Source organism: Lytechinus pictus, chromosome 4 (genome assembly GCF_037042905.1).
Source record: "Lytechinus pictus isolate F3 Inbred chromosome 4, Lp3.0, whole genome shotgun sequence".
NCBI lineage: Eukaryota > Metazoa > Echinodermata > Echinoidea > Temnopleuroida > Toxopneustidae > Lytechinus > Lytechinus pictus.
The window spans coordinates 26,246,839-26,265,508 of NC_087248.1; positions in this window are offsets into that span (position 1 = coordinate 26,246,839).

An 18,670-nucleotide genomic window follows, 5' to 3' on the forward strand; every position below is an offset into this window, starting at 1 on the left:
TCACCGAAAAACTGACATAGGTTGTTTAATATCAGCCTGGGGTATATGATTTTGGTGTTTAACCCATGGTTTAAAGGGAATCCAAAAAGGCTTCCAAAATTGGAGTCTAAAATGGCTATTGTTACCTAAAAACTGACATAGTTTGTTTAATATATGCCGGGGGTATATGATTATGTTGTCTAACCCTTGGTTAAAATGGTCAAATAATACATAAGAATAAGTTACAAGGGCAATCAATGGTCCTGTATGTCTAAAAATCCAAGATGGCTTCCAACAAAGGAGTCTAAAATGGCTGCTGATACTTAAAAATTAACATAATCTATTTATAATCCATCTGGGAGATATGTTGGTGTCTACACTACGGTTTCAAGGGTTTAATAATACTTTTGGATTAGTTACAATGGTATGAAGCTGTCCATTTTGCCTATTATTTAAAGATGGCTTTCAAAATGAGTCTAAAAAGACTTCCATCACCTAAACATAGTCATAATCATGATAATTAGGTGAACAAAATCTACACTATTGTGGTTTGAAGGCTAAAATAATAAATCGGGACAAATAAAAAGGATGGTCAGTTTCCTTTTCGTCGTAAAAAGTCCAAAGCGACTTCTAAAATTGCGTAAAAAATGACTGCTGTCCCCTAATCATGAAACCATAGGATAGTCCTAAGCACAAAAATGACGTTTCTTGAAATACTTATCAGTGAATTATGGAAATTTTTAGGTGAAAGTTTACCTTATTTTTTTAAGTTTTTTTTTTTATGTTTACTTATTGTTGCACCACCATCTAATTATGTCACTAATTCTTGTAAAACATATTTTCATGAGTCTCAGAAACAGAGACACCAAAATAGTGGCACTAGATGGGATATGAAGTATTGTCATTTTTGTAACAATGGAGGCCAGCTTGAATGTAATTTTTGGAGCGTTCTTCAATTTTTTGACGAAATGGACAACAGTGTATCCCTGTAATTCGTCTTCACCTATATTATTTGACCCTTGAAATCATGAGAAAGACACAGAAATGTTTCTAGGTAGATAGTATATGAAATTTGCAGCCAGATTTTTAAGAAATAGCAACTATTTTTTAAGCCATCATCATTTTTTTTTGCAAAACTGCACCACTGATAAACCTTGAAATTTTTTCAATGTAATTTTTCCCTTTGGAACCATGATTTTTTATATGTTTTATTTTATTGTCGGTAGACCCCAAAGTTATTTCTACCAGGTGGATATTATATGAATTTGGACCATTTCAAAGTTACAACGTCCATTATAGACGCCATTTTGGAAGGTCATCTTGGATTCTCTGACACACTGACTATCTTGTAAACATGTCCTGATTCATTATTTGCCTTGAAAGCTTTTGATGATTTTGATTTAGCTTTTGAGGATTTACTTTATTTTTGGAGTTGATGGTACAACGACTGCCGTTGTGGACGCTATGTTGGATTTCCAGGTAACCATGACGACGTTTTGTAACTATAACCTGTGTCAATAGACTTTGTTTAATCCTAACATGCCTAAGTTTCATGAAATAGACATCTGTACCCTAAAAAGTTATGACATTTCAAAAACTTAACCTCGGTTAAGATTTGATGTTGACTTCGCCGCCGCCGTCGAAAAAGCGACGTCCATGTCTTGCTTCTGCTATGCAGGCGAGGAAAAAATGGCGGACACGTTAAAGATATCACAATGTGAATATGCCACCATCGCCCCAAAATTATCAAACATTTGGCCATATTTTTTATCAAATTAGCAGCTGTGAATCATGGCAGCCATCTTATAATTAAAGATGGCTGACGAATCAATCGGACACATTATGTTTGCAACCCTGGGTATAAAAAATAATGCATAGATCCCAATTTCTGAAATATAATCACCCATAAAAAATCGTTTAATATGGGAAAGTGCATTAAAACTGCCGCCATTTTGTTTTTTGCCAATTTGAGGATGAAAACGTCGGAATCAAGTTTGGCAAACAGCATTTTTGGATTCAGCACCCCTGAATTACCTTAAAACAATTGATAAATTAGCATTAACACAAAATGCCTAAAGCACTTTTTCTGAGCACATTTTTAAAAATCTGGACCTGACTATGTAAATACCCTATATTATTATTATAATAATAATTTCTTTTATAATTTCCTAAAAGCGCCTTGAACACTCTACAGAGTGGATTTGGCGCGATATAAGTCTAATTATTATTATTAGTAGTAGTAGTAGTTGTTGTTGTTGTTGTACTAGTAGTAGTAGTAGTAGTAATAGTAGTAGATGAGAGGTATTTCAATAAGTATATATAAGAAACTCTGGCGCGCATGCTTATGCCATCGCTACCATTCATTGTCATATAAACATCGCACGATCAATTTACTTTGAGATGGCGCCAACCTTGTGATTTTATTTCAGTCTCATGAAAATTATAAGCCGCTTATTACCTTTTTAACATGTTTAAGCTATTTGCGTAGTTAATGTCGTACATTATGTTCTCCCACGTGCGACATTATGAAACGATGGAAATGTTGCGTGTGTTTTTGTTCTTTCTTTCTTGTTAGTAGAACAAGTACGAAGTTGATTGCCAGGATTGGAAAAAAATATGCACGGTGTTCTTTTATTACGCAAAGGCCTAATCAGATTTGTGAGCTTTAACGCCTTTATAACACAGTAAAATTTAGTTAATCTATATCATTCTTTTTCAAGTTGTATTAATTTTTATGTAAAATGAAACATATGACCCGACAGCTAAATACATCTTTGAAAATAATATAACATGACTTGTTGATGTATAACCCACTGTTTAGGGAATGTCATGTGTATATATAAGAATATTGTAAGAACAATTACATTCATTTATTTAGTTATTTCCTCTTTAAGGATATTCATAGAATAGAATGATTAAGAATATTCCAGAATGTTAAGCTTTATTAGGCACTATATTAGATTTTTGTTATTTCTGGAGTGTGCAAAGATAATCAAAAGATATTTCTGTGTTAGTGGTGGTGGAAAAGGACAATAGGATTAGCTATGTAGTTTACACTGTTAACTGAGGTCATTCAAGAGTCTTCTAGAAGTGGACTATTCTAGAGAGAAGGATAATGTTCTTTTTAAAGACAATACTAGAAGCTTCCAGAAAAGTAGAAATTTATATATACAGTGCGTCCCAGAAAAAACGAAACCGAGATTATGCGATGATTTATCATAACAATAGACAAATGACCTACCAATGTAAAGCTTAGAATCTCCTCTTTCATCTGATATTACTTAGATTATTCCTCATTCACGCATGAATGAGCAAAAACTATTTGAAGAAAGGATACCAAAAACTCATTTGGTGGGGAGTATCTGAATTTCAAAAAGAAAATCACATTCCTAAAAAGTTCAATATTTGCTCTTTTATTTGATACCTTAATCAAAAAATGGTCAAGAAGTAAAAAAGTTATGTTCCCTCGAAACAATGCTTGTATTTCCATAATTTCATTAAATAAACGTGTTTTCACCGGTTTCCCACAGAAGCTATCGCATGGTTAACAAAAGACTTAATGCATGGCTGATCGTCAACAAAACGGAGTGTCAAGTGAGTTTGAACGCTAGCCTGTAGAACCTCTTCATTTTATGAAATTGTTGATATTCAAGCCTTATTTCAAATAACCAGAACTTTGATATTTCTTGACCATTTTCTGTAATTGAGGTATCAAATTAAAGAGCAAATATTGAACTTTTTAAAAATCTGGTTTTCTTTTTTAACCCAGATACAGCCCGCCAAATGAGTTTTTGGGTATCCCCTCTTCAAATTGTTTTTGCTCACTCATGCGTGAATGAGAAATAATCTAAGTAATTTCAGATGAAAGAGGAGATTCTAAGCTTTACAATGGTAGGTCATTTTTTTTTTCTGATTAAGTTATGATAAATCATCGGTAAATCTCGGTTTCGTTTTTTGTGGGACGCACTGTATAAGCTGGCAGTTTCTCCAAGGACATCATCATATCAGATCATAACACAGAGTTTCACACCAGACTTTATGTCAGAGCATAGTTTATTTCCAACTGGAATAAACGGTTTATCTTCTGTGGAATTATTTGCACGCCATCAATGAACTGTTTGCAGTTACTTTGAGAGAGGAATTCTCAGTTCTCATCGAGATCATCAAACCTGTTTTAATGAACGCTTTTCAACCCATGGATTGCTGAAATTGACTGTTAATCATCATCAACATCGTCTTCACAGACATTTCAACTCGTTATACAGTGACTCTTGTTATTTATCGTGCTTCAACATCAATTTCATCATCGCCATCTTTGTGAACTTTAATTTAAGGAATCTTCGCCAACCAGCTTGGATTTTATCTGAATTTAATACAGCACTAATCATAACTTTGGATTGCACATCTAACTTTTCAAGACATGTATGATGTTTGGTTTTATTTTGTTTAGTGTATGATTGTTTAATTTCCTGTAATAAAAGAAAAGGAAATCAAATTCAATACTAAATTTTTATTTTTATTTGTTGCAGTATCGTAACACATGACAATTGCTGGATAATACGTATAGCTACGTATTCAATTTAGGCAAGTGCTGGGAATATGAATAATTCCGTTATTAATCCTTAATCCATTAAAACGGGCAATTATTCTAATTTTTACGAGTTGTAAAAATCGAATGTAAGAATAAATGCTCAATGTCTTATTCGCCTTTTCTTCTCCGGTTAAAAGGATATAGTTACATAACATTGCAGCTATATAGAGTTACTCCGCTTTCCGAAGAATTTTATTGATTTTATTTTAAAAGGTGAAGAAAATCAAAATTACATGTATGTCAGGGGCAAATTAGCGTCGCTGAATCATGGGTTTTGGACTTTGTGTAACATGGACCTACAACGGTTTAATATAGGCCGATCCTATGTCCCGAAATCTTGCGACTTATTACCTACCTCTCTCTTTCTCCCCCCCCCCCCCTCCCCTCCCAAGCTCCGACCACTCGTCTGCTGTGCAAACCCTTCACTCTAGCTGATGGGTCTCCATGTGCACTGCATTGTGTATTGGAGGCCCTTGTTGAAAGACCCATTATTTGAATGTTTCGATCAGAGTCTGTGCTAGCTTGCTGGCTAAGCTCTTAACTTCACCCCTCCCTCCCCCCCCCCCCCTCTCGAAAGCTCACCCCTTCTCTCTCTTCATGCTCTTTCTCCGGGGAAGGGGGACTTCCATTGACGAGTGGATACCATGCGCGACCATGGGGTCTCGAAAAGCACCCTAAATACGTATTTTTCCATATTCTGAAAATGCACCCCTTAACAAGTATTGGCTTGTGATGAAACCCTACCCTTAACAAGTATTTGAAACAAAACGATACTCTTGGCAAGTATTCCCTGAATTGAACCCCAAAACAAGTACAGCAATATTTAAATTATTATGTCACGAACGTCGGTCGTCGGTTTTACCTTTACCTACATCATTGGGTTTTAGTACAGCCCACCTCCCACACCTCGCGCAAATCGTACTCTAAACACGTAGTGTTGACTCTTGGGGCAAAAAGTACATCCATTATAAAACATTTAGTCTTAATTTTGTTTGTACCATCGCAAATTTGAGCCTAAATACGTAGCTTCCTAGAGAAAATAGATAGCCTTTTTTAATTATTTTAGTGTTTTTGACACCCTTAATACGTTGCGTACGTAACGTGCCTTATCTTGAAAAAGTGTTTTTGGGGTCGCGCATGGTATCCACTCGTCAATGTAAGTGTCCCCGGGTCTTTCTCCCTGTTAATCCACACTTTCTATCTTAAAGGGATCGTTTAACTTTGTGAGCAGCTGATTTAAAAAATTCTCAAACTGAGTTGAAACGTGCGTATGATTGACTGTATTTGTCCTCAAAAACCCTGAAACAGACCACAATATAGGATGAAAAACTCTAATTTAGATACAAGTAGCAATTTATTAGCCTGATTTTGAGAACCGTTGGCTATTTTGACTGCCTTCTGTTGTGTGTATCTCCTATACACACGCTATAAGCTGCACTGTACATTCAGTGTATACCTTGTACACACTGTATGTAGGTCATGCTGTGTTCATCTAGAAATAAGTTGTGGTGCACAGATTCCCTGTATACACATAGTCATTGAAACCAACTCCCAATTATTTTCAAACTGGTTGATACATCTCCAAGGTTTTAAAAGTGATCCTGTAAATATAATACTATGAAACTTTTGGGATGGTATTTTTACACTATAAGCCTAATGTTTTGCCCATTTTCAGGAACAAAAAGGAGAATTTTTTAAATCAGAACAAAGTGAAATGATCACTTTAATGTATCCATGTTTCTGCCTCCGCTAGCTCTCTTCCTCATGCATCTCCATCCTTCTCCATATCCCCCCCCCCCTCTTTCTCCCCCATCTCTGATTTTTATCTGAGCCTCCCTCTCTCCCTCCCTCCTTTTTCAGTCTTTCTCTTCCCGTTGTCTTTTCTTCTCTTATTATCTCTATCCATGTTTCATATTTTGTCAATGGAAAAATAGAATTAAAGTAAAACGAATCTTTCATTATCTGTCGCTGCCTCTTATCATCACACATCGCATACCTTCTTTAGTTTAGTTTTCACATATATTTCTCCCCAGATTTTATTTTCCTCCACACAATCATTTGATTAGTTCTCTTCGCTGCTCGTCTCTCAATCGTTGTAAATCGTACATTCAAATAAACGGTCCCATGACAAATCTGAATCTCAAGTTTCACAATTTTTTTTTTCTCAAATTATACATAAAACAATATAAGTTTAGTATGCTGGCTTGCAGATTGACTGACTTTGTCTTTGCCAGTGCTTATTACAAATCATACATTGCATTTCTTCTCAATACGTTTAGGGTCAGTCTTGGAAATTCAAACATGATGAAAAATATGATGGAGTCGTAGAACGGTGAGCAGACTGCAAATTGTCATAGGCTTGCTGTATCGACGCAGCATCTGAAACAAAATAAAGGAAACGAAATGAGGGGGAGAATCATTATCGATATAGTGTAAGAGAAAAATAAATTTACTCAATAGGCCTACGAAACCATAAATCCTTGCCAGAATACGTTTCTAACTTCAGTTTGTTTTGTGAAATTACTTACGAATCTACGAGCACCTGAATGATGGAATACCAAAGTGGATTTCTGAATTATGTTTAGTCGCATTTAGAGCTGAAATCGAAATTCATGTAAGCAAATGATAGGTGCGTATAATGTACAGTATAGACTCTGTCCAATTAAATCTTCCATGATGTTAAGTCGAATGATCGGGCGGCGGATTCTAAGCATTATTTGCAGACTACAGTATGCAAAACGCGTGTGGGTAAAATCTTCGTCGAGTATCGCGTCTAGTAGATTTCTGTGCTCCCGTTAAGAAATTCGCAATTTAAAAGGTTACTCCAGGCTGAAAATCAAATGATTAAATTCAATTAAGCAAGGAATAATATGTCCATTTATATAGCGCAGTTACTATGTGCATATATTCAACTGCGCTTTGATACTTGATATCATATCATTACCCCGGCTGTAGCTGAGCCGTCATATTTAATAGGCGCTAAAGCGTTCAAGGAATAAATCCTACCGGGTACCCATTCACCTCACCTGGGTCGAGTGCAGCACAATGTGGATAAATTTCTTGCCGAGGTAAATTACGAAATGGCATGGATTCGATCCCACGACCCTCTGTTTCAAAGTCCGGAGACTAATCCACTGGGCCACAGCGCTCCACATTGCTACCCCAAAGCTATGACATTGTACAGTTTTGCATTATTTCAGTGAAACATTATGCAATACTTTCAAAATGAACCTCGTATCTGTTATATTTTGATGACCATGACAGTCCAGCTCAACTTTTCGTATTGGACTGTGGACACACAACATATTTTTGTCAGCTCAGAAATTTATGACGAAACTGCGGTTAAGGTTCACCACTTTTCGACAAAGACCTCCCAGCTGTTCATTGTGATTTGACCTGCATATTCAATAGACGTACTGTGTTCCTGAATTCGGTCTGCGACGCGGTGCAACAACTCTCTAATAAAGCTCCAGTTGCACCAACGAAACTGACTCCAAACCGACCGATTGTTACATTATACGGTTGGGAAAAAACGTGCTTTCGTCGATCTGAATGCGGTCGCGTCTATAATTATGACCCCATTTACACAATGGATCGGTTTCGTCGAATCGGCCTCAAGCCGGCGTCAAGCCGCCTAAAAAAATCCCGAAAGTGTGTTTACACGTAGCATAAAACTCGGCTTCACGCCGCCTCGAAGGCGACCTCAAACCACCTCCAGAGTCGGAAAAAAATGAGGCGGCTTCAAGGCGGCGTCAGTCCACTACGTTCAAGGCAGCTATTAAACAAAAAAGATTAATCGGCCCATGCCACATCAAGTGACCAACCGCCCTTGTGATCGATTCATGTCAATACTATTTTCTTCAATAGGCCTACTATTATACTTACTTTCGCATGTTTTAGTCAATAAGGTGAGGTGGGTCCTGGGTCCATTTAGACTGGTGTTCCCATATTCTTTGGGACGCAGTTGATGTAACGTCTTCTGTTGTTTCGCCTGTATTTGCGGTCACACACGCAGCTATCACCACGAGCGTTCTTACAATCTGTACATAGAGAATTGATAATTAATAATGACTGTTTGATATTATATCCAGACTAACTTAATTAATGTTTTTGTTCCTTTCATTGTTGACCTATGCCAAAGGCCTATATGTAGGCCTACCGGACAACCCCGAGCCATTGGAATAATGAGCCAAAAGACTGAGAGGACGACCACGGTGTACTGCGAAAATTTATTTAAATAAAAAGTAACGAGCGCACAAAAACTCAGACATTTTTTTCTGTACGTAAAGCTTAGTTTGCGATGGATTTATACAATATATTTAGAAAATAATCTCATATTTCACCCTTTTCATTTTTTTTTTCTTGGTCGAGGAACTTTCCGGTGCTTATCCCCAAGCCCTCCCCCATCTATAATATGTACGAGCGATAAAAAACTACTCTTAAAATATGACACTCGAGATAACTATCACAAATACAGATGATACATGTATATACATTAGCCTCTAATTTAATTTGTATAGACAACCTAAAACATTTGTGAGAAGAAGATATTTGTTTTGCTAATCGTAGACATAATTACTGCGGCATGATTGTATTGAGCAGTGACTCAGTGCTGTTCATTCAAATGGGCCTGTATTACAAGACTACTGTGCTCGGAATGATGCATTATGGGTTGGGACTCGATATCAGTAAATGCTGGTTCATATGTACTTTAAAAATCCTGGGGCCACTTACATTGACGAGTGGATACCATGCGCGTCCAAGAAACACGTAAAAATGATGTCTTTTTCAAGATAGGGCACGTTACGTATGTAACGTAGAGTGCCAAAAACAATTAAATAATAAAAAAGGTATCTATTTCGCTTGGAAAGCTACGTGTTTAGGATCAAATTTGTGAGGGTAAAAAAAACACACCCAAAAAAATAAAGGATGTTCTTTTTACCCCAACAGTCAACAATATACGTGCTTAGAGTCCGACTTGCGCGAGGTGTGGGAGGTTGGGCCGTACCGAAATCCAAAGATGTAGGTAAAGGTAAAACCGACGTCCGTGACATGTAACAATTAAAATATTGCTGTATTTGTTTAGGGGTTCATTTCATGGAATGCTTGCCAAGGGTATCGTTTTGTTTCCAATACGTGTTAAGGGTAGGGTTTCACACGCCAATACTTGTTAAGGGGTGCATTTTCTAAATACGACTTGTTTAGGATGTTGCGGACCCCATGGTCGCGCATGGTATCCACTCGTCAATGGAAGTGGCCCCCCGGGTAAGGGGTGCATTTTCAGAATATGGAAAATACTTTTTATGGGTGCTTTTTAAGACCCCACGGTCGCGCATGGTACCACTCGTCGATGGAAGTGCCCCCCCCCCCCGGGTTAAAATCAACTTACATTTGAATCGTCCCCTCTTCACCATTGGTTCACCCTCGTACAACATGGCTTCCAGGAGGTCGCTGTCATCCATCGAACGTTTGTCCATGAGGTCGAAGAGCTCGTCATCCTCCTCGAGGGCGGCGACGGAAGCGACGACGAGGGCGAAGGCGAGGCAAACGTAGAAGAACTTCATGTTGGGGATTTATGTGGTCTGTTGATAAATATTATAGAAACACAATACCAGGAAACTAAAACGAAGGCTCAAAGACAGGAAAGAATAGAAATGATGGACTTTTTTCTAGTCAATGGACATGTCACACTCACACAGCACAAAATGATGGATGATGCAGAAATATTCATCATGTTTTAGGATTTCCTTCTTGGATTAACTGTTTAATGTGTTTACTCATCATACAGAATATTGTTTCACAACAAAGACCAGTGCCCAATTAAGCCATAATTCTCAATATATTAGCCATAGTCAACGATTACCTGATTTTTTTTCCTGGTCCATGTTATTGGGTACGAGACACCCTCTTCCATAGGTACCTGAACCTTTTTTTTTTAATCGAGGGGGGTATATCAACATGTCAACCCGTCCTACCATCCATCCTGGATCGCTGCTAATGACTATATCATCTTAATACTTTTTAACATCCACCATAAAAACATTTAAAGAACTATAACTCTTGTTGAACATAAAAATCATCACCAGTAGGCCTATGTCACCTTTTATCTTCGTTTCTGGAAAAAGAAAATACGCATGGATCATATTGAAATATAATTACGTATTTTGTTAATTGTTGAATGGGTCTACAACTAATTCTTCAAAAAATATTATTATTATTTTCGATAAACCTTCAACAAATGAGCACAATATTCATAGCCATACAGCAGTTACCACTAAAGTTCGTATTTGTATAAAATTGAGGAAAATAAATTGTTACATAAGAATTATCAATACACTGTCAGTAAATGTATCATTAATATAATGTGCCATCACTCATCGATCAAGAATCATAAAAAAATATCATAATTTATAATTCACCATAATATAAAATATACACTACGAATAAACAAAACTGTGTAATGTTATGGGGTTATAAGGTTATACTTATAAGTATGGTTACTATTAAATCAAAAGAGGTTTCCTCATGGGAATACAAATTCTGATGAAATTTCCCTGTAATTTGCAGGTTGAATGTACATTTTATACGGTTATCACTTGTTCTGTTTAATACACACGAAATGTACCCGTATTTTATAATCGGGTTTGATTTAAACTCTATTCTTAAGATGTGACTTAACTATGACTATATTAGCCAATTCTCTAACAGTGCATGTTCGATTTATAGCTCATCCTTTACTCAGAAACTTTATAAATGGCTGTAAATAATAGCCGAATTATTTTTTCTTGTCCCATTGTCATGATTGTAGCGTGATGATAGTGCAGACGTAATATAAACAATTTGTTTACAACATTTTGAAATTTTCGGCTTCCCATATCCTTAATACAAAGTTAGACCATTGCCTAAGTTCAATCAGACTTTAGAATACGATCCATAGAAACGATCGAGTACTTCAACATTATATTTCGGCCTTAAAGGCGACCGCACACCTTACGACTGGTCTGCGACCCGATTTTGGAACAAATCTCATTTTGCTCATTTTCTGAATATGTGAATGGAACATGTCATTTTATTTGAGGTTAAAATTAATTGAAATGATAGTATTATAACCATTTTGAAAGATTGGAAGCCCTTATTTTGGAGTGAAGTCCAAATTAGTTTCAAATCGTAGCCAATCGTACGACTGTTATGACGTCATTACGACTAGATATTAAATTCGCTTTTATTCTAAGAAGGATGATAGCATAGTCACAAATTTGATCATAGGTATTCGTACGATGATTTAGAAGATTACACAGTAAGATATTCCAAGTCTCAATATTAGCATCAAATTCTACTGCATTTTATTCTGAAATCGGGTCGCAGACCAGTCGTAAGGTGTGCGGTCGCCTTTAAGATTCATTTCGTAAGTGTCAGCTGGCGTAGGCTATAGGGATGAATGAAAAATGTTATTTGAATCGAATCACATGCATATGTCTTATTTCTCTCTAAAAAATATATAGCAAAACGAGGAAAGAAAGATTATTCAACTCACCCTTGAATTGCTGCTCTGTTGAAGTGTTTCTTCTCCGGGATTGATGGCACCAACGTCAAATTGTCTTCCCTTTTATACATTTTTCCTCGATCTAATTTCTGCGAGGCGGGAATAAAGTTGAATTAAAACTCATAAATGAAACCAAATTGTCTGTCAACATAAACGTATTACAGGTAGTCAAGAACGAGGATGCACGCTCGAACGAACACGGAGGAAAGATAATGATGGGGAATGAATAATGAATTAAAAGATTATTAAAATGTCATGTCAGCACTGGTTATTGTAAAATCATTAAGGATACGTTTTCAGAGAAGGCGCGGTTAAGAAAAAGGCGCCATCAGACGGGGTTCTGTCATAGATATTGTATAATCATAGTTGAACAAGATCTTATCGTTTCCGGGGGCTGCAGATTGATACACACTTGAGTTAATTAGCCTCCACCAAAGCTTAATGATACCAAACATTATCAGGAAAATAAAGCGACACCATCGGAATAAAGCTAAAGGATGTAATATTGGTTCCATGACAATTGCTCCGCCGACATTCGCTCCGCCGACAATTGCTACGCAAAATACGACAACTGCTCCGCCGACAATTGCTCCGGACAGTTGCTCCGCCGACAGTTGCTCCGTCGACACTTGCTCCGCCGATATGTGCTCCGTCGACACTTGCTCCGCCGATATTTGCTCCGCCGATATTTGCTCCGCCGACATCTGCTCCGCCGACATCTGCTCCGCCGAAAATTGCTCCGCCGACAATTGCTCCGCCGACAATTGCTCCGCCGATAATTGCTCCGCCGACATCTGCTCCGATTATACGACAATTGCTCCGCCAATATTTGCTCCGCCGAAAATTGCTCCGATAATACGACAATTGCTCCGCGACAATTGCTCCGCCGATATTTGCTCCGCCGACATCTGCTCCGATTATACGACAATTGCTCCGCCGATAATTGCTCCGCCGACATCTGCTCCGCCGATAATTGCTCCGCCGACATCTGCTCCGCCGTAAATTGCTCCGATAATGCGACAATTATTTATTTATTTTTTTATTCGTACTTTCATACGCATAACAATTTTAGCACAGGCTGAAGGCGTCAATTTACCATGGAGCATAGCTCCATGAATTTACAAAGTAAACTTAAACTATGCTTGCATGATATATTAAATGTCATACACAGGGGCCGCGGAACGGTTTTCAAAGTGAGGGCTGAGTCAAAAGTGGGGGCTGTCCATGCTAAAAATCACAATCATATGGTCATTCTTACGTTTTTTGTACACGGCTTTGGAAAATTGGGGGGCTAAAGCCCCCCGGCTCCGCGGCCCCTGATACATGCATATAGAAAGAAATAGAAAAAAAAGGGGTAAGCACAAAGGAGGGATAGATATTCTTAATGCTTATTCATGGTGGGGGGGGGAGCATTTGTGTAAGTTTTATTACGTGCCTGGCGATTAAAATGAAGAAAAAAAAACGCGTTTTCATGTAATTATTATAACCATATAGCTCCATGTTATAACAGTAGAAACAAATTAGACATACCCTATTCTTAGCGTCAAAATCGCTCAGACTGGCGAAATATGCTCCGAAGTGGAGACATTTGCTCCAGGTGATACTCAACGGTATACCCCACCTTATTTTGTCGAAAACCTGTACTGTAGTCACGCAAAATGTTTATTGTCGGCAAATTTTGTGCCATACAAACATGACCAAGACATTCAGTAAGTAAAAATTAATATTCAAGAAAATACCAACTTGTGAAAGGCTACATGTCGTGTCCCCTTCTCGGCACACCCCTCCACTCTGGTTTCCATATCCTCTCGTACACACAGTGCTCTCAGTCTGGTCTCCACATCCACATCATGTCATACACACCGTAGGTTTTTAGATTATGATAATACTGTATATAATAGTGAGTTGCTTTTTTGTTTTATGTTGATCATGATTGTTTTCTTCACTGATAGAAAAAGGATAATTAAATTTTTTTAATAATCCAAAAATAAAATCCATATGTTCTGTTTTATATAGTTATTAGTCAAGGTTACTTTAGTTCGCATTAGTTCTCATTGTTTATACGTTCTAATTCTTATGCATTATACCGATTGATATTGTACTTTAAATTGGACTATGTATTGTTACTTTGATTTTGTTGTGCTTTGTGAACGGAAAATGAATAAATCTTAATCTAAATCTAAATATGGTCCGCCAATAGTCGAATTATATTCATTATGATGTTATAATGTAAGTAACAATTTGTTGTTGATGGGGGATATAATTTTACACGTAGTTTCAAAAAAGAAAAAAAATCAATCAAACAAGATTTTCTTCTATAAATGGTATACCTTCATGCGTATATGGCCGCCTATGTATTTTCCAAGAATGAACTATATGAGAAGAAAACTTGTGTTCATGTACTTATTATCATTATCATTGTACCGCCATTATCATCATCAGCATCATTATCAGCATCTTCATCATCACCATCATTATCATTGTCGTCGTCGTTTTGCTTATGCGGAAATCAAACAAAAATTATTGTGAAAAGGGTTATGGAGGGAAAGAGAGAGAGAGAGAGAGAAAGAGGGGGAGTGAGTGAGAGCTTGAGGAAAAAAGGAGGTGTATGACTTATTATTTCTGAATATCGCGATTTCTGTTTATTCATGGGATTGAAATAGAAGGATAAACTTAACAAGTTCTTGTCATTATAATTTTTTATTTGATTTACTGATCAGAACATGAGATAAATGAAATCATGAAGACTGTACGTTCTCGACAGTTTTATTAACGTTTTCCAACCAAAACTACACTTTAATGACTGCAAACACCTTCATTTTCACACACTCGCAACTATGGACACAGTATACATGTAATTGAGAGTAGTGTCATTTTCAAAACCTTTCTTAGCTGCAAGGAATACTGAATCTCATTTCCACAATGTGCATCTGAATGCACAATGCCTGTGTTTCTAACATGTACCCAAATTACCCAATTTAAAGAACACATGTTAAGATCTAATGAATCAGCAAAATAGTCCATATTATATCATGATCAGCAGGCATAACAGCCTATATACTCTTCAATACTTCAATTACAGTTTGTCGAAAGAAATAACACAAAGAAAAATAAATATATAGAATTGTAACTCTGGTAAATATATCCAAAATATTAAATTAACGCATCGTGCTCTCATTTCTTTTACGAGATACCCCCCCCCCCCCTGAGATATGCTTCATGTTTACAATTAAAAAAAGGCGTATAAATGTCCCCTTTCAATGTCAATAACAGCTCGTGCTTTGTGCTCGCATTATAAATTCAGTGAGATGCGTATTGGGTTTCATGAATTTGTAACTATATTATTGCTGGTATATATAGTATTGTCTTTTAAAAATAACATTATTTGTTTAGACGTAATGAGAGAGATACATACATATATTCATTTATTGTAATATATTTATATTGTCGCTTTGCACAGAATAGAACAAAAATACAACCGAAGTCTAGTTTTATAGTAACTCACCAGTAGCGTAATGAGCCAACAACAAAAAATGGAGGGGGCGAGACAAGGATGACATTTATTTTCATTTCCTTTATTCTTTTTTTTTCATTGGTAGGGAGAATGGGGGGATCCGTGACCCCTAGCACGCCCCTCCCCCATCTGTACGCCAGTGATGATCATACTTTCGTTTGAAACAAATTGAAGGAAAAAAAGAGCAAGGGTAGATAAGGCCGAAGACGTAAATAAAAATTATTGATACAAATATTAATAATTATAATACTGATAAATATACAATAAATCAAGCGGTCACCAATAAAAATAAACAACGTGAAAGAACAAAACGAGAAAGAGAGAGAGAGAGAGCCCGCGCGAATGTATGGTGTATAAGTTGCTGGAAAGCAGAAGAGATATTGTGTCCAGCACCCCCCCCCCAATTCTCTCCCCGCTCAAGACCGGAGTGAAACCAATGATAATAATGTATGAACTAAAATCCAGATTCACAATTTCAGTGGGGAGTGTGTCATTCCCCTTCTCCGTTACAATTTGTCAAGTGGCAGCGGCAGGGAGAACAATTTGTTTTGTTTTTTAAGCAGAAAGCTGTGATGATAGGGGGAGAATAAAATAAATAAAACATTAACGAATAACAAGAACAAAACAACGACAAAACAATTTGTATCAGGATGAATTTCTTATCATTTAACATACCCAACTTGGAGAAATAAGATGTTCATGCAATTGTCGTATAATCGGAGCAGATGTCGGCGGAGCAAATATCGGCGGAGCAATTGTCGCGGAGCAATTGTCGTATAATCGGAGCAATTTTCGGCGGAGCAAATATCGGCGGAGCAATTGTCGCGGAGCAATTGTCGTATAATCGGAGCAATTTTCGGCGGAGCAAATATCGGCGGAGCAATTGTCGCGGAGCAATTGTCGTATAATCGGAGCAGATGTCGGCGGAGCAATTATCGGTGGAGCAATTGTCGGTGGAGCAATTTTCGGCGGAGCAGATGTCGGCGGAGCACATGTCGGCGGAGCAAATATCGGCGGAGCAAATATCGGCGGAGCAAATATCGGCGGAGCAAGTGTCGACGGAGCACATATCGGCGGAGCAAGTGTCGACGGAGCAACTGTCGGCGGAGCAATTGTCCGGAGCAATTGTCGGCGGAGCAACTGTCTTATTTTGCGTAGCAATTGCGTAGCAATTGCGTAGCAATTGTCGGCGGAGCAGATGTCGGCGGAGCAATTGTCGGGTCACCGTAATATTAGTTATCACTATTATTCTTTAATTCTTTTCTCTTCTATCATTATTTATCAAAATGGTTGACGACATTTTATTTTTTACAAGTTTCAGCATTTCATTTCAAGTCTAGGTAAAAAATAAAACACCAGTGTAAAATGGAACAGGGATATGATGAGATGCATGGGTCGATACACCTTTCTATCTTGGTGGTCAGATAAACAGAATACAGATTGCAATGTGTCATGCCTGGCTAGTTACAACGGTCACTCGGACAAACGGCGATGGCTATTACTAATTATACTTGACCTTATAAGACGGTTCATCCTATTTATCTATTAACACCTCCCCCTAATACATGCCTTATGTCGCATTGATCGTGATGTGTATTCGCATGCCATTTGTAGCTCTATCCAAACTCTATCTACTTCTCTCTCTCCTATAAATATATACACACATATATATATGTGTGTGTGTGTGTGTGTGTGTGTGTGAGGGTGTGTGTGTGTTTTAAAAAACAGTCAGAGAAATTAAGGAAAATTTCATTAAAATCGCACAAGGAATAACGTCGTTATGACACATTGAAATTTCGCGTATTTTTTTGTAAAATAGATTTATGCATATTCTTCTTGAATACTCAATGAGCAAAATATTATTTGCTCATATATATATGTTATTTTTCAAGAAATCATGTTAATTCAAATTTCTACCTCAAAGAACGAAAAAATTTGGACTGGCAACTGATTTAACGCATTAGATAGTCATTGCTGCAACTTATTTTATTATAAGGGAGACATATCATTTACACATGTATATGAAAATATAAAATGATTATGATTTCATGTAATAACATAACAAAAGAGAAAGTTGGGATGTGACTAATCACTCCATCTAATGAATATTAATGACGACGAACATACACCTAGGGAACTTTCCATATTAAAAAATTAAAACAGATCTGGGGTCCGTTGCAGAAAGAGTTGCGTTTAAACGCAAGTCAAAAATCAGTCGCTAGTCCCAAATGCACGCTGCTGATTGGTTGAAAAATAAGTTGCGCGTGATTTTTAGAGTTGCGTTTGATTGCAACTCTTTCTGCAACGGGCTCCTGACAACTTTCCTTGAGGATCACTTCTATGGTAACTGTCGGATAGAGTTGGACTTATCGGATAAAACGTCCCACTTTTCACCAAATATTGCTAAAATTTAAAATGCTATAACTTCTTCATATTTTATCAGACTTTGAGGATTTTTAAAGCATTTTGCTCGTTCTCTATTCATTTAAATATAATTTGTTTCAGCCCGCAGTACCTCTATAAGACTTATTATTAGCAAAGGTAAATGTAAGCACAGCAACGGGGAAGATACTTCTAGAAACTATTTAGAGAAAAAATATGATTCCTCATGTGGGAGCACAGTTTCTTGGACATTAATAAACCGTATGACCTTGGGGTTCTTTTTAACCAACATATAAACCATCGCTTGACCCAGTGGCGTAACTACGGGGGGGCATGGGGGGGCACGTGCCCCCCCCCCCCCCCCCCCCCAATCGGCTTGCCAGAAAAAAAAAGAAAAAAAATTATTGGTAATTATGTTATTTTATATTATAATTATGTCATGTTATATTAAATAGAAATGAAAAAAAATATAATAACTTTATGAAACATAATTTGCTCAGGGCCTATGTCTTCATTGTCCCTGATGCTCGCATCGTCTGTTTAACGAGATATATAATCCTGTTGTACTAAAACCTCCCGTTTTCAAGTCAATACACCAAATATATTTCCTCGCACTTCGAATTATAATTGTTTTATGTAGTGACATATCATTTTAAGGTCT